Source organism: Acanthopagrus latus, chromosome 4 (genome assembly GCF_904848185.1).
Source record: "Acanthopagrus latus isolate v.2019 chromosome 4, fAcaLat1.1, whole genome shotgun sequence".
NCBI lineage: Eukaryota > Metazoa > Chordata > Actinopteri > Spariformes > Sparidae > Acanthopagrus > Acanthopagrus latus.
This window is the reverse complement of record NC_051042.1, coordinates 12572474-12587806: the sequence shown is the minus strand read 5'-3', so window position 1 is coordinate 12587806 and position 15333 is coordinate 12572474. Positions and strand designations below refer to the sequence as shown.

Here is a 15333-nt window from a genome sequence, read left to right as displayed (position 1 = left end):
ACATTTCAAATAACTATAATACGGCATTTACCGATCTGTTATGATGTTCTACAATTTCTGCTTTTATTGTCAGATTTCTCTTCAAGTTCCTTATGTATGTCTTACTTAATATATAAAGATATTAATATGATTCAGTCACAGACGTATTTATTTGTGTGTACCAAGTATGAATCACGCACTTTCTTCCTCTAACATAGGTGCACCTAATTGCATTTGAATGCCTTCTATTTGACTTTTCATCCTACAACCTCTGCAGCTCTTAATTGTGTATCCCATTATCTATTGTTCTGTGTTGCCTTCAGCAGTTAAAATATCCAGAATATATTGTGCCTTTTTTCTACAACTTCAGCAATGCACTCTGTATCATTCCAATATCCATCCTTTTATCTTTATTTGGTAATAGTTGCACATACTTTTTAAATAATTCAACTTGGATTTTGACAGATTGTATCTGTTTATATATTCCATGAATTTCTGTAAAGAGTATTTATTTCCATTCCAGTATGTTGTAATTGTTCTTGACAAGCTCCAGGCACTTATCATTTATTCATTTATAAATTATTAAAATTTAGTGAACGTTTTTTTTTTTTTTTTTTTTCTGGTACGTGATATAAATCCTTCACGCCAGACTCTACAAATCAAAACACACCATACAAGAAAAAAGAAAATACCACAATTTGCATGTTCCAAATGACAATATCCTCCACGCGGTCACAAATCAGCATTATGACCACAAAATATCCTCTGTTGTCTTTCAAGGAGTTAACAGAAGGAGCCTACACCACATCGTCCAGAAGATCCTTCTACGCTTTAACAGCATGAAGAGAGACGTTTTATCGCAGTGCACTTTTCAGAGAAACACTTTCATCATTCCACCACAAGAACTGCATCAGTGCTCCTAATGCCTACTCCAGTATGTCTGTCATTGTACATGCATCATGATTTGTTTGTATCATAAGTCATCGTGACAAACCTGCTGAATGTGTGTATGCCCTTCTGGGGGTAAATGCTTGACTTTTTGCTTCACAGTGGCCAATAAAACATACAAATGTTTCACAGTTTATCATTTTAAAGCTCAAGACTATCTACAGTAGATATATTACACCTGTTTGCTGTGCAAAGTAACACTTTCCAGACACTGATGTTATATAAACTGTTGTGGCGTCCCTTATTGATCACAGTGATCTGAGCAGATGTTGCAGATGTTTTGTAGTTTATGGAAAAAATAAGCTGAGTTTTATTTTATTTTATTTTATTTGCGTAGCTTGAATTGCCCTGTTTAAAAGAATGCAACAAAAATCAAATATGAAATCCAAGCTCAGACTCAGCATTATGTTACTGTGTAGAATCATTTCTCTATACGTAGTCTGAGCCTCGTCTGTTATTCAACCCCTCACGTCTTTTAAGATTTTGTATTAATTCTCCTGAAAACTGGCAGAATATATTGCAACATGAAACATGTTTTCTCGGTTTTATTTAAATACTGTGTAAACTGTGGATGGGGCTCACTAACAATGTCGTGACCAACCCATTAACACGACAGACTCTTGCCAAGTCAGAGACATTATTTACCCAGAGATTAACAAAGGGGAGATCTACACAATAACACTGTCTTCAAAACAGCCTTTTGCAGGATTTTTCTTGAATTAGACATTTGTGTGATGTGTGATGCACCGCCTTGAAAACATCTGTTTTTAATTCCTCCTTTAAATGAATCTTTATTTTATATTATATTATATATGTCTGGTGTCATTATTATTTTCATGTTATTATTTTATAGAAGTTACGAGACATAACTGAATCCAACTTAGTCCACACACACACACACACACACACACACACACACACACACACACGCATGCACTGACACAACATGGGGAGTACGCAGTTCAGCCAAGTGGAGCAGACAGCAGTGGTCCATAATGTGAGAGTGAGCATTACATAAGAGCATTGCGTCTAAAAATAGAAATGCAGCAATGGTAAACAGGAGTCTAAAATGTTGGCTCTAAGCTTTCAAAGGAACCTGAATGAAATTTAGACTGAAGGGCCGTACCGGACCTAAATGGACCACGTGTGAGTGCGTGTGAATGAGGCGGATGACGAGTGAGAGTTTAAACTGTTGCGTTGAAAAAAAAAAACAAAAAACAAAAACATCAGGGGAGAGATCTGGCTCGTGAGTTTGAGAACAGACACGAAACCACAGTTGTTTAATAGATTTGCATCAGAAGTGTGCGGATGTGTTGACTCACACAATGTAGTGTGTGAGGCAGTAATTCAGCACCACATTCAGTCATTTCTTCTTGTTGAGACCTTGTTGATGAAGTGAAAATTAAAGCTGCACGGTGACAACAATCCTGCCTGATTTGGGATAAATCACACCGAGACACACGAGGAAATATTCAAGCAATTGCAAAAAAAAAAAAAAAAAAGATACCCTCCATAAACTCTGCTCTTTGTGCAATTTACAGACACACACACACCTTATTCTACATCTTCTTTGCATCCATCAGAATCCATTCACACAAAAACACAAACACATCACCTTGTTGTTTTTTTTTAATTTTTTTTATTCATGTTTATTTCAGCGTTTTGCCAAGCAGCGCAACAGTACACAGGCATTGCAATTGTTCTGAGAACATGGCACTCCAAATGCTGCTCCGTGTCATTTACTACAACTTCAAATGAGGACGCGCGACAGGAGATTTCGCTGCTTTTATTATCAAGCTCCTGCATAAATGGTTAAGAGCATCGTTAATATTGAAACACCACAGCTCCTGCTGAAACAAAACACACAGTGAACGGCATACAGTTAAAGAGGGAATCGGGGCAAAAGGGGTCAACTTACCATCGGCAGGCCGGGTCAGATGTTTCCTTTTCCTAAAACGAGACAAACGAGACGGAGTGAGGTGTGATACGAAATTGTGTCAGAGTCATTTTAACAAATGTCAGGGAAGCACACGCAGAACAGAGGAAATAAAAGTGTAACGCAAACAGAAACACAGACACGAGTACATCTCACACCACATGCACACATCTTGCCCCCTCTGTCTTTTGTCTCTCTTGTGTCGCCCGCTGCCAAACGGAGAAGAGGACCACGAGTCAGCGATCGGGGGGAGCTCCACATTTCGAAAGCCCGACAGTTAATGCGCGTCTGTTTTAGGGGGAATGTCTCCTGGACACATGCAGCATGAGTTACAGGTTTATTTCATCCGGTCAGTGTGAAGTGTCTGCAAACTGCAAACAGGATCGACTGATCTGACCGGAAACACCTCTGCCCAACAGATCACTCAGAAACAGAACAAATACGTGGATGTGGTCTGCAGGGGTTTGGTCATGTTTGCAGGTAAATCTGCGAGATGCTTTTAATGCTCTGCCTGTACGCTGCATTTCAGGCTGTGCGCACACGTCTGCAAAAAAAAACACAACGTGGACCCAAATGAGCTCTACGACTTAATAAACTCATGAACTAAATAAGCTGTACATGTGCTCAGTGTCAGAACTATTCAGCGATTCTTTTGTCACCAAAAAAAACCCTACAGAAATAAACAAGCGGATGACACATCCTGATGCTTTTCTGTGTGTCTTTGTAGACTCTCACGGTGCGACAAGAGTTCGCCCAGTTCGAAACATTCAAAGCGCGTACGTCACGATACCAGTGTGAGGATTTGTTCACGCTAAAAAATGAAAATGAGCTGATAAAAATGTTTACAGAGACATTTCAATTGTGACCCTGCAAACAAAAGGACACACACACACACACACACACTATCTTGACAATCTGGATCTAAAATGCATTTATATAAAAAAAAAAAAGTATAACTTTTACTATAGTATTTGTGTTGCTGTAATTCCTTTTAAATCTTTTTACTATCCTATGTTTGGGCCGTGTTATTGTCGCCTCCCTCACACCTCACAAAACAGCGACCTAAAGCAACACGCTCCTCTGAGTGTGTTATTCCGACTTCGGTGTCATTGTCAGCCCTCCACCTTGACGCAGGTGAGCCGATTGAAAACGACGGGAGTCCTGGAGGGGGGGAGGCGGCGTGGAGGAGAAGGCTGAAACACATTCTCCCACTCTCCCAAACCAGGAGCTCCCCGTTTGTGAGCTGCAGGACTGGAGCTGAGGGGGGGACACTACTTGCTCATGGGGCGCCTGTGAGACCCCAGGACCCGGCAGGCGTGGGGCCCTCTGAGCTGGAGCTCCTGTTGGAAGTGACTCATTAAAGTGTTTCACAGTGCAGATTTAAAGGGGTCGCTGACTTGTGTCTCGTACCAAAGGGCCGGAAAAGCTCAAACATTCGGAAGGTATCGCTTGTCGCCTCGGGTTTTCCGAAGGATGTTCACGTCTACTGATCCATATTGAAAATGATATAGAAAAAATGCCACCGGTAGAAGCGTTAGTAGACATACTGCCCATGACTGAGTGTGAGGACAGTGTCTTCTTGCGTCACATTCTCCTTGTCTCAGTGCCGAGCCTGAATGGGAACAAAGGAAATCCCTTACATGGCTGCTAAGCATCGTGATTTGGGCTCATTATTAGTGTCATCATAAGCGGATGCTCTGTTTTGTTTTTTTTGTTTTTTGTCGCAGATAACACTGCAAAGCAAGTTTACTGTTTCATTTCAAAGGAAGAAGAGGCTGTGAGGACAAAGTTAATTTCAAATCTTGTAATACTGTGGTGATCAATAATGTTTATGATGAGAGGAAGAGGAAGACAATGAAGAAGAGGAAGAAGAAGAAGAAGAAGAAGAAGAAGAAGAAGAAGAAGAAGAAGAAGAAGAAGAAGAAGAAGAAGATATTTCCAACGTAACAAAATCTTAGGGTGACACACACGGTGGAAAATAAATGCAATGTGTGTGTGTGTGTGTGTGTGTGTGTGTGCGTGGGATCACGTCTATGCTGCTTGAGCATCCATATGATTGAAAACCACAGTTTACGTCTCTCTCTCAGTCTTTCCCACTCACTCTCTGGATTCCACCTGCTGACCCCGCTGTGGTTCGGTCATCGCTGCTGTCGCCCGGCGGTGTGTGCGCAACGTATAGAGCCTGTGAGACCGAAAGACATAAACAAAGAGTAAAAACATCATGAGAAAGGGGGAAACAGATGAACGTCACAGGACAGAGAACAGGGTTTTTTTTTTTTCTTTCTTATGGAGCCCCTGCTTCAGATGGAAAAGGTGTAACAGGGCAAAATGCACCAAATTCAAATTAGAATGAAAAACAGCAAGAATAGGAATTCCTGCATGTTCCGACTTGTATTCTGTTGAGTCCTGAGTATATGTATATACAAAAAAAAATAAAATAAATAAAAGATAAAAGGAGAGTTTGAAAAGGTGAAATATTCAGACTGCAAGAGAATTTAAGAATGAGGCGAGGGCACTTCAGGTGTCTCCAGTGATTCAGTGATTTCTAGCACATGACGTCCACGCAGGAGTCTCAGAACCCCAGAGTCCTCATTCACAGTGAGCACACTTGTAACTCGAATCTGTGGCATTGAGGGGGGGGAAAAAGGGGCTTTTGAATGAGAGCCTTAATAGCTGTGTCTGTAAACACAGGTAAAAGGCAACTCCTCAGAGCCGATTCATCTTCAACGCTCCCGAATGTTTAGTCAGCAGAAACGCAAGAACCAAAACAACGTGTTGCTAAAAATAAAAGCTTCAGCTGGAGAACATGTCTGCGTTTTCGTCTGCTCGCGTGAACAACAAAACTGTTGCATTTTGAAGATCCTGTAAAAAAAAATAAATTAATTAAATAAAAAAAAAAAAGAAAGATAAAAAAAAAAAAACAGTCACCAATTAAAAAGGAGTTACACATCCAGAGAAGAAATTACAATGATGCAATTCTGATGCAGAATAATGAGTCAATAAAAACTATTTTCTGTGTGTGTGTGTGTGTGTGTGTGTGTAATAATGCACACATTTATGAAAAGCCTCCACATCTGCCCCCGTTTCGAACATGTTTATTTAGAGCATAATAGAAGCAAACATTGTGCACAACTAGGCACATCACAGGCGCAACAGCAAACAATCCAGGGACTGCTGAATGAGCGCAAGACAGCAGCGCTCCTCGTGACGTGTCACAGCTGGAGGGGCAGGTGATCTGAGCCCATCTAAATGTTTAACAGACTGCTGTTACAACTGTCTGTCTTGTGTGTGTGTGTGTGTGTGTGTGTGTGTGTGTGTGTGCGCGCGCGCGCGCGTGTATGATGAGAGCACGGGGCCACTTTGTGGGTCCAGACCTCCCGTGCTACAACTGAGCCTGTGTTGACAGCAGCAGTGTGACTTCTGAAGCCCCGGACAACATGCACGACGTTTAACATCCTCCACAAATGCTTTTTGGGGTAAGGGCTTCCCAGATTCGTGTATGCACAGCAAGCCCAGACCGCAAAAAGATTCGTGACGGACAACAAACTGCTCCAGCTCCCCAACAACATCCACATCCAGTCCAGTCCACGACTCCTCGGGGCTCCTCCATCCTCCATCCGAGTGCTGCCAGATACAGAACACCTCGTGCATGCATTCGGGGTGGTTGTGTGTGTGTGTGTGTGTGTGTGTGTGTGTGTGTGTGTGTGTGTGTGTGTGTGTGTGTGTGTGTGTGTGTGTGTGTGTGTGTGTGCACTCGGTTGTTTGGTTCAGAAAGATGTAGAAGCAAAAGGAAGCAAAAAAATAATGAAGCCAAACTGAAAAACCCCACTGGATTGGCATTGCTTTGCAGCAACACGCAGGCTTGTTATTAAAAAGAGCGGCGGTGAGGAGAGGCGGCATCTCGTCGCCGTTATAGACTTTAACGCGCAGCAGAGGGACGGCCGCGCTCTCATTGGACGGGACGAGTCGTCATCCACCAATCGCGGCGCGGAGGAAAAGAGCACCTAAGCAGGAGGCCAAAGCACCTGACAGTTTCATTACTCCCCCCCCACCACCACCCCCACCCCCAACATCCACTAGTGCGACATTACACCAAACAACAACCAATAAGAGAGACTTTAAAGACGAAAATACGCGAGGCAGCGTCCTGATCTGGTGCGTAAATCTCTATTCGCGCGTCCTTTTTTTTTTCTCTTTTCTTTTTTTTTTTTTTTAACGGCCGAAAGAGAAACACCACCAGTTGAAATGACGATCAAAAGGCTCCAGTTTCATTAATAGTAAAGTTCGCTTTTATTTGCAAAGGGTTAATTTGGCTCCAAACCTCCAGCTGCCGAGGCAGGGGCCCCACCCTCGCTCCGTTTTCATTGGGCCGTCCAGCCCTTCACTCGTGGACGCGTCTCCCAGCCGGTCACGATTCCCCCCATCTGTCTCGAGCGCACCGGAGCCAGACGCCACTGACGCAGCACGCGCCTTACTCACTTTTAGCAGTCACGACTCGAGACTCGTCGCGCACAAAAGGGAAAAAAAAAAAAAAAAAAAAAGCCTGCAAACAAGCAGCGAATCGTGCGGGCGGCGGGCTGCCCTTCAGCTCCCGGCGGCGGAGACATCCGCGAAATGTGAGGCGATGGTTGAGATTTGCGCGCTCAGAATGGTTGGGGGATAAATAAAAGAAAGAAAGAAAGAAAAAAAAAGAAAAAGCATGCAAGCATCATGGACGATATATCCTGGTGTTTATGCGAGATCTGGTGCGTAAAACTCATCAGGAATGCCCAAAAGACGCTCCGTGTGCAAAAGAGCGGAGAGACTTCAGCACCACAGCCAGAGGACAGCTCCCCTCCTCTCGCAAGGAAACTCCAGAAGAATCCACACGCATCTTCCGTTCAAACACACCGACACGGATGAAATCAACCGGAGCACGCCGACAGAAGACACATCCACCCTTTTTTTTTTTTTTTTTTTTTTTTTAAATCACAACTGAGGGAGATTCCCGTGTAGCTGCTTCACAGCATGCTGCAGAAATCCGCACACAAAACAACACTCATGACATCGCGATTCTCTCCGCGCAAGAATCAAACAATCACGTTCGCTGCTGTGGCGTGAATATGATCATTTGTTGTTGTTGTTGTTGTTGTTTTTTTTAAAAGAGAGAGAAAGCACACACTGGGTTCACATTTACAGCGAAGGGAACAGAGAACAGGTGCAGCGGGAGAGAGGAAAGGGTTCACACAACTCACCGTTGTAGCAGCGGAGCCTCCTTAAAAAAAAAAAAAATACAAATAAACAAAAATGGAAAAAAAAAAAAAGGCGAAAAGCGCCACAAAAAAAAGCCAGTTTTCCCTCCACAAAACATGCTCTGGCTTTTCGCTCCTTCAAACTGTGCACACACTGTACTCTTGAATGGTGTGCCTTTTATAGGAGTGATGCCCCCTATCTATTTCTGGATCACGATCCAACCCCGTTTCTATTTTTAGCGCCGCGCGTGATGCAAAAAAAACAAAAAAAAAAAAAAAAAAAAAAAGCTCGCAGAGGTTCCTTGGAGGAATTTCGAGCGTGCGGCGTTTGAGAGCTGGCGCGAGCTCCCGCTTCTGCCCCCCCCCCCCCCAACCAACCACCGTCGACCCCCCCCCCCCACCTCCCTTTTTGCACGACAGATGCGCGTGCACGGTGCAGCATCTCCTTTAATAATGATGATGATGCTGTTGGGGGGGGGGGGGGCACACTTGAACGCCCGGATTTAAACGGAATCATGGAAGTGTGCAGAATTTGACTTCTACTTTCCCCAACTCACGCACGCGCGCGCCATCCACCCTTTTTATAATTAGGAGCACTGTGCCTGAATAAATTCTCAAGCTCATTGGCTCGCATGTCTTGTTTTGTGTCTTCTATCAACCCCCCCAAGAAGAAAAGCGAATAAAATAGACTTCCTCCTCCCCGGGGGGTGGGGAGATGGGGGGGGGGGGGGGGGGGGGGGGTCTGTGTCAGTCACTGTTGACGTCAGGTGGAGAATCTCCCACTTTGAAGGTGGATGCAGGAGCCACCGTCGCCTGTGCCGCGGCTGAAGGAGCGGCGGAGGTCCAATGGAACACCCGCTGGAGACGCACGGCGGCGGAGGATAGGCTGCGGGAGGCGCAGTCCCCTCCTCCTCCTCCTCCTCCTCCTCCTCCTCCTCCTGCTCCTCCAACCTGAGGAGGCCATTGTTTGCAGGCTCCCTCTCATGTCACAGGAGGAGCCTGCCACACAGATAGCATGGTGAGTAAACTATGAGCTCCACTGGTCACTATGAGACAACACACACACACACACACACACACACACACACACACACACACACACACACACACGTCAAGGCGCTTCACTTCTGACGCTTCCCTCCCTTATTTTCAGATCACAGGGCAGGGTCAATGTAAACGAGTCCACCATCAGAGCCCCCAGAGGTGCCCCCCCCCCCCCCCCACACACACACACACACGTGTGACGATGCAATGCTCCGCACAAAAGGTGGATGGGGCTCATTACAGGCTGCCGCGGTCTCAGTCCTGCAGACTCCCCCTGCACAGGGCAGAATGCTGAAACGCGTAGTAACGGAGCGGCGCTTGGCCGACCGATGATGCTATTTTTAACTCCCATCCTCAACATGCCTGGCGCTGCGGGTTTCTCTGCTCAGGGTAGCCTACTACTGTACGAGAGGCGAAACATAAACACAGGACGGCTTCCAGGCTGCATCTGCTGCTCTACCCACAGCAAGAAAAAAAAAAAAAAATTATTAAAATAAAATATATGTATGTATACAACCAGAGAGAGGAATAATCCTGGGCAGATCATGAGATGTGTTTTTTTTATTATTATTATTTATTTTGTTTTATTTATTTATTTCCTTTATCAGTGTGTCTCTTTAAGAATGAGAGAGTGTCTCATTCTCTAAAGCTGCAACCTGTGGGATTAATATGGCTTTAAACTGACAGGAGACTTTGGACTAGTTCCTCTGTCTGACGGTGTGATGTCCCCCCCAGTGCTTTACATTTGTGTCACTTCATCGTGTATATTTTATTTATTTTAAGATTTGAATCAGGGCCTGCCTAGAATGTCACACGTCATGCACACCAGTGTAAGCTGTGGGGCGCTGCATACGCTGATGAACCCTTAAAAGGCACATTTCCTAATGTTTTTGGGGGTTTTTTTCCCCATGGAAACAGCTAGAAGTCTCTCAGTAGAGCGCACACCTCCTCTTTAATTCAGTCGAGCCTCGTCCAAAAATCAAACTAGATAAACCACTCCAAATTTTAAACCGCTCGCCGGGTCTGTCACGGCCGACCACTTGGCCGATGAAGCAATTCAAATGGACTCGGAACCTCTGTTGTGTTGTGGGGACAGCGGCTTAACAAGCTCGTGCAAAGAGAGAAGATTGGTGTATTCATCAGGAACTGCGTCAAAAAAAAGAAGGAGAAAGAAGAAGGAGAAGGAGGAGAGGGAGGAGAAGGGTCATCCCAAGCCTGTTGGTTTGAGTGTGTTCTTATCCCATTGGATCATGTTGCTGGTCAAGAGCACCATGGGGCTCACAAGTGACGGCAGGCAGGTCGTTGCACTCCACCAAAATGTTAAAAGCAGTGAACCTCTCAGTTGCCCAAAAAGCCTGACTGTTGGGGACGAGGCTGACTTTGCAGACAAACACACTACCTTCTGTCCACACTGTGTGTGTGTGTGTGTTGTCCAGCGACGGCTTTTTGAGAGCTGATGTTAAGTTCAAACCAGGAGCTAAGCTGCGAACAGGTCCTGCTGCCCATCAGGACTGAAGAGACGTGCTCTGATGAAGAGGAGGTGTGTGATCGTACCAGCCGCTCAGAGCTCTTCCACACGAGCGCCACAAGTTACTGACATGTGTTAGCTACAACCCCCCCCAAAAAAAAACAGTCAATGCGCGCGCAAAAAGTCGATTATTTTAAGTGCGTAAGCAAAGATGCAAAGAGTCCTCACTGCTCTGACACCAGCCCAGTCGCTGGGTGAAAGGGATAGAAGGATGAAATGACGTTTCTGCAAAACACTGATGCATCCAGATTTGTACGAGTCTTACATATCATCACCATATTGAATTTTCTATAAGTTTGTAAGTTGACTTTAATTTTCAAAAGTTGGAGGGGAAAGTGTTTCATGTGTGCATGTGGGTTAGGGTTAGGAAGACCATGGGACAGTTTCTGGTTTGTGAGGGATTCTAACGAGACCCCAGGATACGTCCAGCCATGTTCTCCGGTGACCAAAACAGGTATTTTAAGCCAAAACACGATCTCCTCCTAACCCTAACCGAGTGTCTTTTTGCGCCTACACCTAACCAGACCGTAAGCGCAGTGGGGGTCACAATATAAAACTGACAACTGAACATAAGGAAAAGTAAAGCTTCAACAGATCTGTGGTTTGCAGAAACGTACATTGCCAACAGTGCGTGTGTGTGTGTTTTGCACACAGAAAAAAACCTTCAGATAACTTCCTGACTTTATTTACACTTGAGCCTTTTATACACACACCCCGAGCAACTGCAGGATTCCGTCATGATGTCGCGGGGCTTCTACGTCAGGGTGCACTGGAGCTGTCCTGGAAGCATGTGGTCTCTTGTCATCCGTCTACATGAAAAGGTAGCAACAGAATGTCACTACCTAGACGTACTGCCTCCTGCACAAAGTACTGTACTTTTACTACTGTACAGTTTTGAGGTACTTGTACTGTTCCTGGGTATTAAACTTCAACTCCACAACATGTTGACAATGACTACACTTTTGACTCCACTACTATTTCTAACTGCTCTAGTCACTATTTACTTTGCAGAAGTAGTTTTAGAATAATTTACTTTATCGGCAGTCAGGTTTGAAACAAACAAACAAAAAAAAACAATGCATCCGCTGATACTGGATATCAGATCTGATTGACTTTCAGGCTGATAATCGCTCGGCCCGTACAGCGTACATGCTGATGTATACACTTTATCGGTACCTGTGCATTTAATACTTGTAAGCACATGTGGTATCAGATACGTTCTCTTCATCCAAAGTAATATTTCAACTTGATATCTTTACTTCTACTCCACTGTGATTCTCGGGCACTTCGTGCAACACCGTGAGCGGGGCTGTTAACTTCAGCGGTGCAGCTGAGGACAGAGTGTGATGACACTACTCCGGAGCTGTCCATGGTACCAAAACAACAGTGACGCACGGCCGGGACCAAATTCAGATTAGACGGGGACAACTGTTTGGCTGCGGAGAATGTCCACAATGCATTAGCTACTTCAAGTAAAGCGCAAGGCGAGTGTGCACGGCAATCGACTGCAGATCTAAACTGATGCAGGCTGCAAGTAAGAGGATGGCGAGACAAGGAGACGAGGAAGAAGAAAGGGAAGAAGAAGAAGAGACTTTGGTGTTAATGGCAGTGAAAAACTACTGTTCCCACAGGGCCAATGCATTTTTATTATGCTGAAGTAGAGCGAAATGGCCAGAAAATCCCCTCGTGGATACAGCCTAGCAAAATATAATGCATGCTTTATGAATGTCTAGTGAGCCACTGCTGTTTTGAGATGAATTCTAACCAACACATAAAAGACAAATTGCGGAGAAAATCAGGGTTTTTTTTGTTGCTGTTGTTGCTGTATTCCATTTCATCGCATGGACTCAGACATCTTGGGATACACTTTCTTCAAGTTCAAAGATCAGAGGAGGCAGAACACGGTCCATTTATTATGCGCATAGAACTGGAGCAATGGGTTTTTACTATGGTGTGCATATATATACGCAGATGAACGGATATGTTTACATGTGAAATAAAAAAGCACACTTTTGCTTGTTGAAGCTACAAACTGTAATTTTCTTCTAATATCGAGAAAAGTCTCTGATCCGGTCCTGCACTTCTCTGCTGCAGCATCTGAGAAGTCACAATCTAACGTCATGGAAGTGAAAAACAACAGTAAACGAGAGACAGCCTCGTTCACGTCAACACTCCGTCCTCGTGTGCTGTAATCTGGATCCGCTCTGAACAAGCTGTGTCTTTAAATCAGTCATCTCCTTTCATGTCCGCGTAGGAAATTCACTATTATTATGTAATATCTTGCAGCAACATCCATTCAGTGTTTCTATATTCAGCCGCGGTGAGCCAAATATATCTACGCACTGCGAGGTGCAACAACAAATTCCAGCATGGTGGAAATGGGCATCAAAAGTTTAGCGTCGGAACAGATGACAACACCCAGAACCTCGGATGAACTCTGAACGTTCCTTCACCCCCCAACGTCTATTGCGTCATTTGTTTGGACGTGTAGATAGTTGCAAAAAGAAAACAATGCTGCTCGTCTTCTCATTGATCCACTTTGTGGAAATGAAAACCAGATTATTGCATTTCACCCATTTTACCCAAATAACACACATCTTTGGAAGATGAAAAATAATGCATGTTTGTTTTTTTGAGCTCTTCTTTTGTTCCTTTATGTGAAACTTTGCATGCTGCTGGGAATTGGGCGTGTCGCGATATGCCGATATTGATGATAATCATGATATCTAAAAAAATCAAATATTGATCATAAGATTGTGTAAGTACTCCAGCCCCTCTTAAATCATGTCTGTTCCTTTTTTAAATGCACCTTGACACTGTTTGCCACTTGCCATAACATGGAAAAGTGATGAAGGTGCGGTAAACAGCTTCAGGAACAGTGCGTGGCTCCTGCGCTAAATCACGTCAGAGGCGATGGCCGACTAGAGCGAGAGAGTCTGTCGCGATAATATCGCTATTGTGAAAATATCGTGAAAATCCGATATTGTGACATTCCTACTGGGAATATTCCGGGTGAAATTAAGTTTTAAAAAAATGAAATGTGTAACAGTGTTGTTGAATCGCAAGTTTCATTTTCAACACACAATAACATTCACATTTTAACAAAGTCCCCTATGGGCTTCTATACCTAGACATCGGGGTGCTGCAAAAATAAAAAAATAAAAATAAAAATAACAACCCCGATGCTAACATGGAACTGATGTTTGTGTGGTTGCCAGATTAGTACCACACTCTATCAGACAATATAAACAGCAGCACTACATTAATTTACATTTTTTTAGTTCCAGTATGCGGTGAAAAGCCTCGAGTTCAAATAAATCTGGATATGGCAGATTTATCAAGATGAAAAATGTTGCATCGATATTAAAGCACACCTCAGATAATAAAACATGAAGTGCATTATTTAAGCGTATACGTTGTTTAAGTTCACGTTTGGCAAAATGCAAAAATAAAAATGAGCTGCCTCAGCTGCAGCAGACTTAACAAAGGACTCTCAGTGAGTATACTATCACTCTGAAAACACTCAATGGGGACAGAGCGTCACACACCCATTCAATGCAGTGTCTCTGTGCTGTGCCAACTCACATGCCTATTACATAACAGGGCTCCTACTCCCAGGCCTAACGCCCCTGACAAATCCATGCACGCTTTGCTGCACATGAGCTATTTATACGCTGCACCCAAGACAGGGCTGGTCAAAAATACCACTCCAGTCAATTATTCATTGAGAAACATTCCAAAACAGAGAGGGGAGTGGGTTCGCCTGCACAGGAATAGAGCATGGGGCTAACAATAAATAATGTCCATTAGCAATGCAGCAGCTCGTTTGTCCTCAGCGCTTCTGAACCTGAAGGAGCAGGGCGGGAAATGTGTAGCTGCAGATCTGCCCTCTCATGTGTTGTGCTTGTATTTATAGGAGTCTGTGCATACACTTCAGCTCCTCTGCAACCATCTTGTTCCTTTACAGGATTCTAAAAATAGCATGCCGCTCTGTGTGTGTGTGCCATTTTTAGTTCTTACGATTTAAAGGGGGGGAAAAAAAAAGGAAGCAGGCAAGGAAAAAAAAATATGTGCTGCTTCATAAGGACACTATGTGGATGCAGTTTCTTTTGTGTGAATGGACAAACTGTTCCACCTTTGTTCTGTGGTGCTCAATACTGCACCGGCAACATTATAGTCAAATAAAGAGCTTTAAACAGCAAGGTTTTAATTTAAGTGTTAATATCTTTTAAGCATTTCGCTTGAGCATTGCAAATCATCTTCGGCTAAATCAAGCCGATTGTGGATTAAGGCTTTCGCTAAAAAATAGTGGTACTGGACAGTTTGCTACTGGCCAACGGTGCAAACTTGGGTGTCAAATTTCACCAAAGTTAAAACTCTACGGGAAAGATGTGCACCTGTTTACTCTGATTATTTAGGCAAAAGGACTGGTCGCAGGAACACCATGCAAATTGCTTAGAAAGTCATGAATGTGGCTCTAACCCGCCCCTGCAAAGATTTATTAGTTCTCCGTTGCAGTATGCAATATACATTGGTGGAAAGGCAATCTGTACTCCAGTTTTCACCTGCCTGTCTGTGATCAGATAGCCTCATTGGTGACACAAACTCAGATGAGAAGTTTTGGTATCAACTCCAATTGTACTCAATCATGATTTTAGTAGATAACA

The 15333-nt window shown here is 43.9% G+C and overlaps 1 long non-coding RNA gene across 1 annotated transcript; it reads right to left on the bottom strand.

The window, feature by feature from the left end:
- Positions 1 to 2576: 2576 nt before the first annotated feature.
- Positions 2577 to 8351, bottom strand: LOC119018234. Its single transcript, XR_005074685.1, has 3 exons — positions 8098 to 8351; positions 4965 to 5045; positions 2577 to 4475 (listed from the first exon to the last, which is right to left on the bottom strand). It is a non-coding gene; the product is annotated as an uncharacterized LOC119018234 (long non-coding RNA).
- Positions 8352 to 15333: the final 6982 nt, after the last annotated feature.